The following is a 12,357-nucleotide window of genomic DNA, read 5'->3' on the forward strand; positions in this document are numbered from 1 at the left end:
TGTGTGATCTTCATTCCCTGGTCAGGGATTGAACCCATGCTGGCAGTGAAAGTACTGAGTCCTAACCACTGGACCCCCCGGGAATTGCCTAAATTCTTAAATTGAGGCCTGGGCAACAGCTCAGAGAGATGATAACACACAGGCAGGGTTGAGCTCGCTTGTTGTCATTTTGCAAGGGCCTTGGTTTTTTAAAGGGGAGGAGACCCGTGAGGGGGCTTTGAGCCAGCTTGTGAGGCTCTGAGTGAACTCCACCTGCATTTAAACTCTTGTCCTGAAAGTTCAGAAGTACTTAATTGGAGTGGGATAGAATTTAAACCTGGAAGAATAAATGATTTCAATTAGATGTGTGTCTGTTTGCCTAGCACTATGTCACTTTTTTTTTTGGATGGGTTTTTTTTTTCCAATCATAAGGAAATCAAAATTCATTCATTTATAATTCTACAGCTTGAAAATTGAGATACAACTTTTTGCAGTGCCAGCTTACAAAATAACTGCCACACTTAAAAGGGGGAGGTTTGAGTTAGTTTGGCAAGGAAACCAGTTAGAATCTTAATGTCTGTGGCTGTATCCCCTTCAAGTATTTTTAAATTGTGGTTTGGGAATATAAAGATTTCAACTCTGAAAAGGTAGGTGACTTTACCTGTTGTTCAGTTGCTAAGTTGTGTCTGACTCTGCAACCCAATGGACTGCAGCACACCAAGCTTCCCTGCCCTTCACCGTCTCCTGGAGTTTGCTCCAACTCATGTCCATTGAGGACATCCAGTGATCCCATCCTCTGTCACCCCCTTCTGCCCTCAATCTTTCCCAGCATCAGGGTCTTCTCCAATGAGTCAGCTCTTCTAATCAGGTGGCCAAAGTATTGGGAGCTTCAGCTTCAGTCCTTCCAGTGAATATTCAGGACTGATTTCCTTGCAGTCCAAGGGACTCTCAAGAGTCTTCAACACCAGTTCAAAGGCATCAATTCTTTGGCACTCAGCCTTCTTTATGGTCCAACTCACACCCATAAATGAGTTGGAAAAACCATATCTTTGACTACAGATTTGGTGGCAAAGTGATGTCTGCTTTTTAATACGTTGTCTAGGTTGGTCATAGCTTTTCTTCCAAGGAGCAACTGTCTTTTGTTAATTTCATGGCTGCAGTCACTGCAGTGATTTTGGAGCCCAAGAAAATCTGCCACTGTTTCTTTTTTTTCCTATTTGCCATGGCTTCCCTGGTGGCACAGATGGTAAAGAATCTGCCTACAATGCAGGAGACCCAGGTTCAATCACTAGAGAAGATCCCTAGGAAGGTTCCCTAGAGAAGGAAATGGGAACCCCCTCCAGAATTTGCCTGGAAAATCTGATGGGCATAGGAGCCTGGTGGGCTACAGTCCATGGGATCACAAAGAGTCGAACACAGCTGAGTGACTAAACATTTGTCTTGAAGTGATGGGACTGGATGCCATGCTCTTAGATTTTTGAATGTTGAGTTTTAAGCCAGCTTTTTCACTTCCCTCTTTCACCTTCATCAAGAAGCTCTGTAGTTCCTCTTCACTTTCTGCCATTAGAATGGTATCATCTGCATATCTCATTTCTCCTGGCAATTGTGATTCCAGCTTGTGCTTCATCCAGCTGGGCATTTCATGTTATGTACTCTGCATAGAAGTTAAGTGAGCAGGGGGACAATATACACCCTTGATGTATTCCTTTCCCAATTTTGAACCAGTCAGTTGTTTCATGTCTTGCTCTAACTTGCTTCTTGACCTACATACAGGTTTCTCTGGAGGCAGGTAAGGTGGTCTGATATTCCCATCCCTTTAAGAATTTTCCACAGTTTGTTGTGATCCACACAGTCAACAGCTTTAGCGTAGTCAGTGAAGCAGAGGTGGGTTTTTTTCTGGACTTCTTTTGCTTTTTCTATGACCCAACAGATGTTGGCAGTTTGATACTTGGTAAGAGAAAGCAGCCTGGCTTATCCCCTGGACTGCAAAACAGGCTGAGACTGGGCAAGAGTGCCTCTGGACCTGGTTTACACCTCCTACCTTGCCACCTTAAGTAGGCAGTTTACCAGTGTTTGTGAAATTCTTGAGCGTAAGTCTGTTGGTAGAGTCTTTGTCTTGGTCCCTGACCTTTGAGGTTGCCCTATGGCCCTTTGACTTACTTTTTCCCTTATCGAATTTGCTGGTCCAAACCTTAGCTCTACCCCCCATCCCGTCTGCTTGAGGCATTGTAATGGTTTCAGGAGTCTGATCCCCATCTTAGTTGAAATTACTGCCTTCCAAAGTAACAAGCCACTTCCCTGGAGGCTCAGACAGTAAAGCGTCCGCCTACAATGTGGGAGACCTGGGTTCAATCCCTGGGTTGGGAAGATCTCCTAGAGAAGGAAATGGCAACCCACTCCAGTATTCTTGCCTGGGAAATCCCATGGACGGAAGATCTATAGGCAACAGTCCATGGGGTCACAAAGAGTTGGACACGACTGAGCGACTTCACTTTCACTTTAACAAGCACAGTCTCCAGCTCAACCAGGAGGAAAAACAACTATGGGGTCCTACTGTGGGCAGTATTTCCTCCCATGCTCTTAATTTCCAGCTCTTACTGTAAGCATCAGTTCCACTGCTTCTGCTTTTATTTTTCCCTATTTCATGCCATTTACTCATCTTTAATGCTTCCATTTATTCAATCAACACATTTTATTGAGTTCTTTTGATTGTCTTTTTCAACAAACAGCATTACAGCAATACACCTAGACGTTGTCTGTTAAGTCAGGAGGTGTGAGAGTGAAGATACAAGGCCCTTACCTTGTCTTTGAAGCGTTATCAGTGCAGTTAACTTTCATGGTGCAGTTATTGGACTGATCTGCTTCAAGACGAAGGCGTGACTTAATCTTCCAGATGATTCCTTCTAATTGAATCCCAGTGTGTACACCTCAGTTCAAGCCCTGCCTGCCTTGCTCTTACATTCTCTCAGGACTATCCTGACTAAAAAAACCTCGCTTCCCTGAGGGGCTCCTAGGATAAGCACCAAAGCTGGTTGGAGTTACTGAGACTTGCCAAGAATAAGGCCGGGGAGGGCTCCCCGAGCAATGAGAAAGGGACTCGGAGAGCTGGGGAGGCTGAGCACTAAAGACCTGGTGCTCTCGAACTGTTCTGGAGAAGACTCTTGGGGCTTCCCTGGTGGCTTAGATGGTAGAGAAAATCTGCCTGCAGTGCAGGAGACCCGAGTTCAATCCCTGGGTCAGGAAGATCCCCTGGAGAAGGGAATGGCAACCCACTCCAGTATTCTTGCCTGGAGGATTCCGTGGTTAGAGGAGCCTGGTGGGCTACAGTCGATGGGGTCACAAAGAGTCGGACACGACTGAAGTGACAGCACAGAAGACTGTTTTGAGAGTCCCTTGGACAGCAAAGAGATCAAACCAGTCAATCCCAAAGGAAATCAACCCTGAATATTCATTGGAAAAACTGAAGTTTGAAGCTCCAATACTTTGAACTACCTGATGCTGGGATAGATTGAGGGCAGGAGAAGGGGGCGACGGAGAATGAGATGGTGGGATGGCATCACCGACTCTATGGACATGAGTTTGAGAAAGCATCAGGAGATAGTGAAGGACAGGGCAGCCTGGCGTGCTGCAGTCCATGGGGTGGCACAGAGACATGACTAAGGGGCTGAACAACCGTAACAGAGTTGGGAAGGGGACGGAAGGGTGGACGAAGCTGACCTGGCGATGCAGTGCCCTCCGTCCTTCCCCTTGCCTGGATCATCACCCTAGTCCCATCCCGGCAGAATCCCACTAGCAGGTCTTTCTGTCTCCATAGTTTACATGCTGGGAATAGGGACAGAGTGATATTAGACAACCAGTCCCAGTTTTTAATAAAAATTGTAAGTTGTAGCAGCACCATATGCAAAGATCTGCAAAGAATGTAGAAGAGAGGGTTCTGATCTGAGACTTCTGAGAACTGTTCAGACAGATCTGGAAACTGTCAGGGAGGATGGGAGTGCGTGGTGCCAGCAGGAGAAACAGTGATGGGAGCTTCCTGGGGTCCAGAGGTTAGGACTCCATGCTTCCACTGCAGTGGCCTGGGTTCAGTCCCTAGCGGGGAAACTGAAGTCCTGCAACCCAAGCAGCCAGAAGAAAAGAAAGAAAAGGAACCGTGATGATAACTGCCTGAGAACAGGCCGTGCTGAGGCAGCAGGAAAGGGTGCGGGCTTCCAGATAAGGTCAGAAAGTTGGGCAGAGCTGGATCAAAGGCTGCCGTAAAAATTTGAATGTTTATCCTGAAGGTTTTCGTAACAACTCTCATTTATCAAGCAATTACGGTGTACCAAGCACTGTGCTAGAAGCAAACTATAAACTCATTTGGCCCTCATTCTAGTCCTTTGAGGTAAGCCTTACTTACCTCAACACAGCCAGTGAGTTGGAGGGGGGATTTGAAGCTAGCCCGACTGAGTGACTAATATTTTTCTTTTTTATTTTTTATTTTTATTTTTTACATTTATTTTTATTAATTGGAGGCTAATTACTTTACAATATTGTAGTGGTTTTTGTCATACACTGACATGAATCAGCCATGGATTGACATATATTCCCCATCCCGATCCCCCCTCCCACCTCCCTCTCCACCCGATCCCTCTGGGTCTTCCCAGTGCACCAGGCCCGAGCACTTGTCTCATGCATCCAGCCTGGTTGGTGGGAATGCAAACTAGTACAGCCGCTATGGAGAACAGTGTGGAGATTTCTTAAAAAATGGGAAATAGAACTGCCATATTTTTCACTTTCACAACCTGGCTAGGAACCACTACACTGGACTCCCAATGCCGTGGGTCGGTGGGGAGCTAGGAGATGCAACTCCTCAGAAGAAATTGCAGTGAGGAGAGTCACATCAGGTTAGCGGGACAGTGAGGATGGAGGCAGGGCCACAGTTTAGAAGGCCGCGGCAGTGGTGGGCCCCCGCCTGAGTACAGTGGTTTGGAAGCATGAAGAGATGCAGGTGGGTTTGAAAGCTATGCAGGAGAAAAAATGGATGGGACTATTCTCTGAAGGTTCTTATTTTATCTCCACATGCCAAAAGAAGAGAGTTCTCCAGCAGTGGAAGCCTGATGGCTCCTTACTATAAAGGAAGGCCGCCGGCTGACTGTCAGAATTGAACGCAAGTCCAGGAGGCTCACCTAAGGAGCAGCAGTGTTGTTCTGCAGTTGTGTTTGACTCTTTGCAACCCCGTGGACACCAGACTTACCTGTCCTTCACTGTCTCCCGGAGTTTGCTCAAACCCATGTCCATTGAGTTGGTGATGCCATCCGACCATCTCATCCTCTGTTGTCCCCTTCTCCTCTCGCCTTCAATCTTTCCCATCAGGGTCTCTTCAAATGAGTCAGTTTGTCCCATCAGGTGGCCAAAGTATTGGAGCTTCAGCTTCAGCATCAGTCCTTCCAATGACTATCTGGGCTTCCCTGGTGGCTCAGACAGAAGAGAGTCCACCTGCAGTACAGGAGACCAGAGTTCAATCCCTGGGTTGGGAAGATCCCCTGGTATGGCCACCCACTCCAGGAGCCGTGGCTACCCACTCCGAGAGAATGGCTATCCACTCCAGTATTCTTGCCTAGAGAATTCCACAGACCAAAGAGCCCCGCGGGCCGCAGTCCATGCGGTCACAGAGTTGGACATGACTGAGCGGCTGACAGATTCGGAAAGGATGCTGAGGCCCATGTTCAGCCCCGCGGAGGATCTTTGGCGCCACCTGGTGAGCGTGATGGCCATGACGTCCTCCTGAATCTCCATGGTGAATATTTTTGTGTCCACCCTTCCAGCTTTAGGTCTTTTCTTTCCTCCTCACCTGCTCTCCTTCAGCTCTTGAAACATGAGCCTTCACTCTTCTGACCCAGAGACCTTTGTCTCCCTTTACAAGCTCTCGGCCTCCCTGGTTCTTTGACACCCCAGCTTCTTAGCGCTCATCCTCTGTAGTCAGCCCTTCTTGGTCATTTTCTCCAGAGTCCCTGCTTCAGCTTCCACGACACGCTGTTATCCATCATGTTACCTCCCTTTCCCTCTTCTCCTTATTGGCACAGTATTTCTAAGCAATTTCCTCCATTCCTCTGGAGGCAACTCCCACTCATAAAGTCTATCTCTGTCTAGACCTTGTTCCAGAGTTCTAAGTCTGTTTCTCAACAGCCTCATAGCAGTGTCCCATAGACACACATCCAGAGAAGATCCTGTCTTTTCCCCAAACGTGTCTCTGTGAGTTACCCATTTATGTAAGAAGCACCTTGTACAGAAGTCCCTTGTTAATGTGCCAGACACTTAAAATCCCTTTAAAATGAAGTCCTGGACTGTCTGCCCTCTTAGCGCAGTAGGCAGCGCGTCAGCCTCATAATCTGAAGGTCCTGAAATGAAGTCCTGGGGGGAGAGGGGGGAAGGGATAGATTGAGAGTTTGGCATTGACAGGTACACACATGTTATATTTAAAATAGATAACCGGCCTTCCCTGGTGGTCCAGTGGTTAGCAGTCTGTTTTGCAATTCGGGGGACATTGGTTGGATCCCTGGTCCAGAAAGATCCTGCATGCCGAGGGGCAGCTACGCCCATGCCCCACACCACTGAGCCCATGCTCCCCAACAAGACAAACCACTGTGAGAAGCCTGCACACGGTCACTGGAGCCGCCCCCAATCTCGGTGACGCAAGGAAGCCCACGGGCAGCACCGAAGCCCCAGCACAGCCAAAAACAAAATAGAGAGCCAGAGACAGCCAGCAAGGACCTACCATAGCACAGGGAACTGCCAGTGTTCGGCAATAACCTGAGTGGGAGGAGGATTTGAAAAGGAGTAGACACGTGTATACGTATTGGTGGCTCCCTTTGCTCTACACCTACCTGAAAGTAACACAACGCTGTCAACCAACCGTCCTTCAGTTAAAACAATTAAACATTTAAAAATAAAAGGAAGTCCTCCACTTCACTCAATATGGTGCAATGACCTGTATGGGAAAACAGTCTAGGAAAGAGTGGATGCATGTGTATGTGTAACTGACTCACTCTGCTATGCAGCAGAGACAAGTACAACGTTGTACATCAACTACAAAAACACTCAGTCTTTAAAAAATACATAAATAAAATGAAGTCCTCACAATAATCCCACAAATTGATACGCATCACCCTTTTACAAATGAGGAAACTGAGGCTCAGAGCCATTCAGTAGCAATCCCGCAGCAGGTCAATAGCTGAGTCAGGGTCACTAACGCACCGCACCCCCCAGGATGCTCCAGCCAGACGGAGCCTGGTGACCGGCCTGCGCCCCCCTCTCTGCTCAGCCAGCAAGGCCTCCTGAATTGCCTGTGTCACTTTCCCCTTTCAGTGCCCCCTCCAGCTGGACTCTCACAGCTCTCTTTTTCCTAGGTCTTTTTTTTTTTTTTGGCCCCATGGTTTGCAGGATCTCAGTTCCCGGACCAGGGATGGAATCCCAGTCCTTGGCAGTGAGAGCGCCAAGTTCTGGCCACTGGACCACCAGGGAAGTCCCTTCTTTCTAGTCTTCCAGTCTCAGTGCTACTGCCGCAGACTCCACCCCACGTGGGCCCCCACCCGCCCTCACTCTTGCTGCCAGGGGGATCACTGATAAAAGAAATCCGGTCATGTTGCTTATTACCTCTAAGGTTTAAACTCCTTTGCAAGGCCTCTCTCCAGCCCTTGCTACATCCAGAAAATTATATCCCTCATCCACCCTTCTCTGAACCCTGTGCTCAACTCAGCCAAAGAGAGACCTTCCCAGATTCTCCCCGACTTTTTACTGCCACTGGACCTTGGCACATGCTGTTCTCTCTGCCCAGAATATGCTCTTTCCACCATCAGCAAGTCCTACATAATCTCCAAAAGCAGCTTGTCACCTCCACTGCGAAGGTAATGCTGCCTGTCCGTCCCCCATGACACATCCACACACACCTTCCAGGGGACCCTACTGAGCTTGCAGCCATGTCCAGACCCCTCCTTCACCCACTTCCCGGACCCCAAAGCAGCAGCATCGAGTTTTGTGGCTCCTCGCACGGTGTCCACGCGGCTATTGTCAGCAGCCTTTGAGGACTCTCCCGGTGAACCGACTGACCACTTCCTCTTTCAGTTCACACCTAGCTTCCTTCCTCCTTAATTTTGCCCCCTTGGACACGTTTCCCATAGCTCCTTTGTGAAGTAGGAACTATATCTTATTCTTTAGATCTTTAACCTGCCCAGTGCCTGGGGAAAGACTTTACGCATAAACAAACCATAGGGAACTTCCCTTGTGGTCCAGTAGCTAAGACTCCGAGCTGCCAATGCAGGGGACCCGGGTCTGACCCCAGGTCGGGGAGCTGGATCCCACATTCAGCAACTAAGTGTTCATACTTGGCAACTAAAGCTCCCACATGCCGCAATTAAGATCCAGCACAGTCAAATATATAAATATTAAAAAAATAATAATGGTGATGAGACCACCTTGGTATCTGCATCCATCCCCATGCCCCAGCATAGATACCCAAACCACTCTCACTGGCCCTGCCTTAGGGCTGGCAGGCGGGGAGCTGACGTTGGGACGGGCTTGTCATTAAGGCTGTCATTAAGGGTAAAGGTAGGGCAGACAAATCCTCCCGGGTTTGCCCAGGGTTGAGGAGTTATGCTGGACATGGGACTTTTAGCAATAAAACTGAGAAAGTCCTCTGGGCAAACTGGGACGGGTGATCACGTCACGAATGGGAGATGTGATCTTCACTCGGAAGTGAAGGAGACAGAGCTGATGGACACCAGGCTGAACCACTCACGGTTCTGTGCTCGTCCCTTTCATACTCCATCTCCTGATGTGCGTAGCATTCGACTCCCTATCGTTAGCGTCTGTTATACCCACTTCACAGAAGAGAAAACAGGTTCAGAGAGGCCTAAACCACTGGTTCCGTAGACCATGTCTTTCTACTAGACATGCTGTCTTCGGGGTCCTTCAACCGCCTCCTTCCCAGGTGCCTGCCCCCTCCCCTCCAGAACGGTAGCCTCCCCTGGCGGGGTACCAGGCCAGTCATCTTCAGGGGGGACCTCACCTCAACCTGAGATGGCCAGGATAAGACTAGCTTCTTGTCAAAGTAAGAGGAACCCACCATCCTTGCCAAACTTCAACTATTTGTGTGCCCTTGGGTAGCAAGTAAATGTTGATACGCAATAAGATATTTCTCATATGCGTTTGCCAGATGAGGACACTGCTATTCTTGTCAAGTAAGCTAATGTTTGATTAGAAGTTAGAGGAGAAAAGGGATTTATATCTCCAGTAATAAGATTTTTCTGCCGGGTGTTCATTTGAAAAACCAGTACTACTGAAATACCATCTATCAGCCATACTCACAGAATCATTGCTCTTATAATTTCTGATACTATGAGAACATAACACTGGCAAATCATTCTTCTCTTCTGCCCCTGCAATGGGCTTCCCCAGAAAGGTAGGTTGTAGAGACACTGAGTTCCTCCCAAAATGGTTATTTCCTGTCTTCCTGACTAGACTTTGCTTTTCATTTATAGTTGCTACAGAAGAAAAAGGAGACAGTTTAATAATTTCTCTCATCCTTTTCTTCTCTTTCTTAAAACCAACCAAACAAACAAACAAAACAATGGTTTTGTAAGTCTGCTTGTATGTCTCTAACTCTAAGTAACCCCAGGGAAAGAAAAGCGGACAAGTTACTAACAGAATGTTAGTTATAAGTGGTCAGAAAGCCTTGCGTCTCCATCGAGTGAAGCTTCCTGCTCTTTGGTGGGAAGTAGGGGTGGCTCTTCTCTTGGCTGCATGGCCACCACGACCTGTTGTTCTACGTTCTTGATTTGAGAGAGAGCAAGTGCCGTCCCACACGCCCCAGCCCGACACGCTCACACAGACACTCACATACACACGCGTGCGTGCACGCCTCTCGGCGCCTATGCTGCACCTTCTGTCCTCGTACATAAGGAGTTCCCATAACTTGGCCCCGAGTCCCCTGAGGTCTGGTCAGTGGCTTCGTGCTGATACTGGCCATGAACCTTTGCTTCTATGTCTACTTAAAATTCTGCATCCCATTCCGGATCTGACCCCAACCACAATGACCCGACCCCCAGGTATGCTGTTCTCAGCCCCTCAGCTGATCCCAGGATTAGGCTCTTCCATCACTGCCTTTGGTCTCACAAATAGACCCTGCCAAGCCCCACCGTGATTTAAGCCATGATTCGGCCAGGAAGAAAAATCAAATGAAATAAAGAACGACAAGCAACCGAGGCAGCAGCTGGGGGTTGAGAAGCAGGTTCAGAGAGCAGCTCTACGCGTGGGAACAGCTGTTTGGCCTTGTTTCAGAGCAACGTGGAAAACCAAACAGAAAGGGCCTTGTTTCTGCTGAGCCTGGGCAAGCTGAGAGAGAAGGAGAAAACCAGGGAAAAGGAATCGACACTTAACTGAGACGTTGCTGTCAACCTCACTGTAGTGATCCCTTTAGTCCACAGAACATCCCTATTACATATGTTTTAGAGGAAATACTGACTTGATGTGTATAAGATCATGGAATTGGTGAGACAGGGAAATGCTGATTTCAAAGTTTATATCCTTTCTTCTATGCCCATTGTTTCTGGCTATATTATAGATATAAGCAAAAAAGGAATTCAGAAATGAAAATTTGAAAAAAAAAATTCAGGTATTGTTTACTCCACCAAACAGAATGGAAGAACAAGGCTGGAGATACACACACGCTGTCTGTCTGGCTATCTGTCTATCTACCATCTTCTGATGTATCAACATTTTTTAAATGTAGCTCCTGCTCAAGATTCCACCACATGGGAGAAAATTAATTTTTTTTCACCAAGCCCAACTATCCTGAGCTTCACAGAAGAAATACTAGGAAGTGTGAAGACACGAAAGAAGTGAAACAACTTGGTTTGGTTCCAACAGCGCAGGTGAGGGAATCCCCAGTGATGAGTTTTGCTGTGTGAAGAAGAACCGGGCTGAGTGGAAATTACTCACTTTGAGTGGTATTCAGCCAGTGATGTCACTGACTAATATCTAAGTGATGACTATTTATACCCACCATCCCTCCTAACCATTCCTTCAGGCTTGACTTAGAGACTGGGAGCTTCGTGAAGGAAAAAGGCTCCCAGGGAATAGGTGATGGATGTGAGGGGGTGAAGCTGTGACCAGATGGACAGGGTCCATGAGGGGAAAGTGTGGAGGTGTATAGCTCACCTCCTTTTGACCATGTAAGAAGTGAAGAAAAGGGATGACAAAAATATAGACACAAAAAGCGAAGACAAACCCCCCAAGCCCGTCTGAAATTTAAAAAACAAAAAAAAATTATAGGCCAAGAATAAAAAGTACATAAACTTTGTAAAATTATGGAAATTTTGCATATTTGTCTTCCTATTTTTATTAATCTTCTCTCTTTTCTGATTGGGATTGACAATAAAGATCTCAAACATGGATAAAACTACCAAATTGCAAATCATCTTGATATTTTCACAGTTGAACTTATTCTTGGTGTTCCTGAGATGCCTATAGGCAGTGTGATAGTAACTTTTGACTGCAGAGCATTTTTCCAAAGGAAAAAATGAGGAAGTAATTGTAGAGCTCCCGTGACAAAATGAGAGTGTGCTTTGAACCTGAAGGTGAAAAAGTTGCTGGAAGAAACGGTCAAACTTGATGTATGTATTTAACAACCAGGAAACGGAACCTCAACAAGGCATTACATCTTCCTTCTTTATTTTAATTTTAAAGAAAAAAACAATAAATTAAAATTATTTATATTTAAATTAAAAAATATCAATTATTATTGTTCAGCCCCTAAGTCGTATCCAACTCTTTGCGAGTGGAGTAGTTATTCAATAAGTGGCAATTTAGTAACTCACGCATTGAGGAATCCAAGGATCTCTCATTTCATTTCTTGCTATTTTCAAGAACAGCATGCAAACACACACACACTCCAAACACACACACTTTATGAAGCAAATCCCAAATAAGAAAATCCAGAAAACGCACAAAGAATCCTTGACTACCTGTACATTGGTTTAACAACTATTAAGATTTTCCCATATTTATTGCAACTCTGTGTGTGTGTGTGTATCTACATCCACTTCAAAATAAAGACATCATGGCATTTTAACCTTTAAATACTTAAAGCTGTCTTGCTACATAACCACAGTAAAGTAATCATGCTGAACAAAGTTGAAAATAATTTCCTAATATCATTGATTATCCAGTCTATTTTCTCATTTATCTCAAAAGTATCTTTATATCTGTTTTCCCCCAAAAGTGTTGCCGAAAATCACCCTCTAAGTTTGATTGTAATGTCTCTGCAGCCTCTCTTAATCCCCCCTCCTCCTTTTTTATATTATTTCTCAAGAGGTCAGGCCAGTTGCCTTATAAAATATCTCA

This window comes from Cervus canadensis, chromosome 28 (genome assembly GCF_019320065.1).
Source record: "Cervus canadensis isolate Bull #8, Minnesota chromosome 28, ASM1932006v1, whole genome shotgun sequence".
NCBI classification, from domain to species: domain Eukaryota; kingdom Metazoa; phylum Chordata; class Mammalia; order Artiodactyla; family Cervidae; genus Cervus; species Cervus canadensis.